The sequence below is a fragment of the Gavialis gangeticus genome, unplaced genomic scaffold, assembly GCF_001723915.1.
Source record: "Gavialis gangeticus isolate Ggan-Ray unplaced genomic scaffold, GavGan_comp1, whole genome shotgun sequence".
In the NCBI taxonomy this organism is placed as follows: Eukaryota; Metazoa; Chordata; order Crocodylia; family Gavialidae; genus Gavialis; species Gavialis gangeticus.
Window position 1 is genome coordinate 7,008,179 of NW_017729007.1, and position 4,824 is coordinate 7,013,002.

A 4,824-nucleotide genomic window follows, 5' to 3' on the forward strand; every position below is an offset into this window, starting at 1 on the left:
GGCCCCGGCCCCTGGGCTTGTGGTGCGCGCCGGGAGGGCAGGGCACGAGGGGAGCCGTTGGGCCGGGCCCGGAGCAGGCACAGTTAGATCGGGAAGGGGGTGGGCCTGTTTGTCCCCTTTCAAATCACGTGAGCGCAGCCCAGCCCCGCGCGTTCTTCATTAGCCTCCTTCAGACAGGGAGGCTGCAGGAAAAGGGGACGAACGGACTCCTTGGGACGCGTAGTGCAGAAAGCAGGGGTGGGAGTGCTGGTCATAGGTTCAAAACAAGAGATAGGAGGGGTGCTTGGGGAGGACGTGGGCCTTAATCAGCAGCACCCCTGGCCACAGGGTCAGCCTCCAAGGGCTTGGACCATCCTAGCTCTGGCGCTGCAGGGTGGTGGGGGTAGCAGCGGTGTTAATCCCTGTGTGCTACCTGCCCTGCCTCTGAAAGCTGGGATCTTGACATGTAAATCCAGCGGCAGATCAACCAGCCTCCATGGGGTTACTCCTCCTGCTCACCCTGCTGCTGAAAAGTGCCCCAAAGGGGCTCTTATTTGGGAGACTGCGTGGGAGGGTGAGTGGGGGCAGCATTAACCATCCAGGTGCTGGCTGCACAGCACGGTGGTCCTGGCAGCCTCAGGAGTTAGCTGCTACTACTCATCTTCACGCAGAATTTCTTGCCCCACCAGTCATGGTTTGACCACTCACAGGCTACATGTGGCCTGTGGGCTGCCATTTGGACAGCCCTTGTGTAGATCATGCTACTCTTTTAACTGCAGCTCTCTAGTGACTCTCCGTCTATCTAATTAAACTTTAGCCCTCTTTCTTTGATAGCTGTCCCTGCACGTATGTCTGATTTAGTCTTTTTTTGTTGACTTCCTCTCTTTTGCTCTTCACATGACGGTGACCTTTCACTATTTCTACTTAGCATGACGTTGTTCCATGCTGTCCCTATGGTTGAATTGGTATGGTACCTTTCACTTTCTAGTTTTCCCTTCCATTGTTCCCCTTCCTATAGATTTGCCTCCTTGATGCTTACTGAATATCCCTGTACAGTTACACAATTCATCATTCCTTTTGACTTCTCTGTGCAACCCCTCTTGGCCATTTTGCCTGTTACTTTTTATTGCTACTTTATATTAGAGCATTGTCTACCAAAGAACTAGATGCTTCCAGGCATGCTTGAAGGCTCAGTCTCTACCTTGAAAAACTAGGATTTTAAGAACGCAAAAACCAGAGAAAGCATGGGGAAAGCAGTTCAACATGTAAGCAAAGTGACTGAAATGATGATAGAAACATATCTATAGCCTCACAATAGCTAGCTTTAGTTTATGGTGCGAGAGTAAAGGTGGGTAAAGGGAGTGTGTTGTGAGTTTGTGGGAGGAAGGAAGAGGAGAGAGATGGAACAATGGAGGGCAGGGAACAGGAGTTGGCAGTGGAAACATGAGAAGGAACTACAAATCATCAAAGAGAAAATGTATGAAGTTCAAATGGAAAAGGCAGTGGGCCAAAACAGCAGGTATCTAGGTGTTGCTGATGACCTGGGCCTTACCACCAGTGCTGTCAGCCTCGCTCAGTTTAGGAAAACGGCTCTCAGTCACCTACTCAAAGCTGTGGGAGGAGAGTGATTGCCATTTGCAAGATTTGTAAAACTTGAAGTCTTGCTGTAAGAGGAAAGGAAGAGGTATAGTACTTTACCAAGGACTGGCTGATCCAGTAGTAGTGTGTTTATGGTGCTGGATACAGGGATCAGCAGAAACGTCAAGCCTGTTACTCTAAACTGTAGAAGAACAAATTAGTGGAAGGGCTGCCACTTCTAGGTTTTCAGTTGTTTTTTCATTAGGAAATGTCCCAGTCATGTATTACTGCTACAACTTAACTAGTGGTAACAACGTTGGAAGGAAGGAGGCAGGACTTTCAGCTAAGGTGTACCGATAAAGATTTTCTTGGCCAGTATTAATAGCCAATTATTAACTAGTCATATCAGCTGATACTGATCCTATAGCTGATTTACAGAAATGCAGGTGGGCAGTGTAGAGAGCAGCACCCTGCAGGTAAGTCTGTGGAGGAGAAGGGGTTTGGGGGAGGGATGGGGCATGAGGAGGACAGATCAAGCTGAGGGAGTGAGTGGGGCAGGGGCTGTGTCTGGGGGCACTGCCCAGCCAGAGTGGTGAATGGTAGCCTGGGACTGGGCGGGGAGCAGGATGGAGCTGTGGGCGGTTTGTCTAGGGGGTATGGGGAGTGGCTCCCTGCTGTTGTGTGCACTCCCTTGGGGAGGCATGTGCCCCCCTGAATTTGTGCACAGCATGGATGAGGGCTGCTTGCTGGGGGCTCGGGGCCAGGGGTGGTGCTAGCTTCTTCCCAGCTGTGGGGGCTGGGCCTGGAGAGGGTGGAAGTGGGGTGGGCTCAGCTGTGGGGTGGGTGGTAGTGGTAGTGGCAGTGCTGGGAGGGGGGATGGCTTCAGGGGAGCTAAGGCAAATTTTGGGATGACAAAGCCTCCCCTAGCACTGGCCTTGCTAGAGCATTTTGCTCTGCTGTCTTTCTCTTGGGAGCCCTATGCTGTGGGGTGGGCAGGGGTCACATGGCCAGCATGGGACTCCTGAGGAAAAGGCAGTGGAGGAGAGTGGCCTGAGCAGAGGTGGCATTGGGAGGGGGGGCTTGAGAGGGCTACAGTCATCCCAAAATTTGCCTTAGCACCCCTATAGCCACCCTTCTCAGTGCTGCCGCTGTCTGCCCCCCGCAAGGGGAAGGGTCTGGAGCCACTCCTCCACACGAGGCTGGCCTTGAGCCTGCAGTGGGCAGCCCACATCCACCCCATGCACAAATCCAGGGGGGCATGTGACACCCCCCTCCAGTGTCTTCCCTGTGGGGTGGGGAGACAGCCATGGGGAGCTGCACTCCCTGGACAAGCAGCCTAGGGCTCCAACCTGCTTCCCGCCCCTGGCTCTGGGGTCCCATTCACTGCCTTGGCTCGGCAGTGCCCCCAGCCCCTGCACTACCTCCCACACCTTGTGGGGGGCCTCAGTCTGCCTCCGCTCCCCACTACACCCCTTCCCCTCCACAGACTTACTGCAAGGCGCTACTTTCCATGCTCTCCAGATACATTTCTGGCTACATGTGTGCTGCAGCTGTGCGCTCGCATGCTGTGTCCAGGGGCCCTGGCCAGAAGGCACATTATATTTATTGGTGACATTATTGGCTACAGCAGCTAAAAAAGGCCGATAAGGTTAATTTTCCTTTTATCGGTGCCAATCTGACATGCAACCAATATATCAGTACACCTCTATTTTCCATTCTTTGTCCTTAAATGTTGTTTAATTCAACTCAGAGTGTGATTAGGCAACAAATGGAACATACAGTCCCCCCACATTGCTATCAGCACCTGAGATGAGTTGGTGAATAATAATGTACTTCTGTCACTAGACGTGGCTTAAGAAGGAAGTTATCAGAGGCTGGTTCTTTACAGTGTTTTCTGACATAGGGTTGGACACAGGCTGCAGCGATGGCAAAGCTCCTTTATCGTGCTCTTCAAATTTGAGATAAGATGTCATGATAACCATCAGAGAAGGATTGTTTTCAGTTCTCAGATAAATAGTTCAAGATAAAGTAATACACAAACTAAGGAAGGGGGAGGAGGGGGAGAAAATAAACCATTGCGACAAAGGAATGAGAATCTTAAATGCAACTTCTGATGGACCATAAAAAAGCACGATAAGCAGTTGTTCAGTTTGCGGTAGAATCAAGAGGTCCGAAGTCAGGATCAGGGTCCCGTGGTACTATGTACTCCACAAACACACTTTTGGAAAGACTGCTCTGAAGAGTTTGGTTAAGATTGTCTTGTTTCAACAGTGTAAATGCAGACTAATTCCACCATCTGTAATGGAATTATATCGGATTTCACTCAGCAGAGTAAAGCAGGATATCCTATTGTTAATAGTAATAGTGACTGGTAATAACACCAGTGTTTACAGATATTGAAAATGTTAATTTCAAAACTCATATATTTTCAGAATGTTGTGTAAATTTATATTGAAATATAATAGAATAAGAGTGTATGACCGTACCTCTTGAGTATCTGTAAGTGCAAGGTACAAATCTTGTAGGACTTTCCAAGCAAGCACGATCTGTTTTATCAACTTTTATTCTTCATTTCAAGGTTGCTGATAGCCCTGTACAAGTGCTGTGATCTGAACATTTTTCTTGACATCCAAAAGATAGCTTAGTCACTTTGTCCTCCTCCTCCATTATTTTCCAGCTGGAAAGTTCCATATTGTGTATGGACAATAGAACTGTAAAGTAATGTTGTCTAGTTTGTCATTAATTCCTTTTAATCATAATCAAAAGGTCTCAGAAAGATAAGACAGATCTATAAAGGAGACACTAGCTCTTTGAGGACTCCCTGAGACCTCCAGATGCCGAAGTAGTTGTATATCATAAAAAAGCTATATCTTTCTATCTAACATGATAGCTAGATCTAATAAAAATAGAAAAAATATTTTCTTTGGGTTTATTCAGATAATATATTTACAATAAAAGCTCCATTAACCAGCACCTTACAAGCTGGCATGTTCTATTAACTGGCATCCGAGCTTGTAAGGTAAAGTGAAACTGGAAGTGCCCACCACGACACCTCTGGTTTCTGTGAGCTCCAATGGCAGGCTGCACGGGGCCGGCGGGAGGGGCAGCAAGAGAAGCGGCAGCCAAAACAGGCAAAAATGCCTGTTCGGGCCTCTCAGTTAACCGGCATATTTTGTTATCCTCCCCCACACCGTTTCACATGGGTGCCAGGTAACAAAGCTTTTACTGTATCATAGAATCATAGAAGTTGGGTCGGAAGGGACCTTG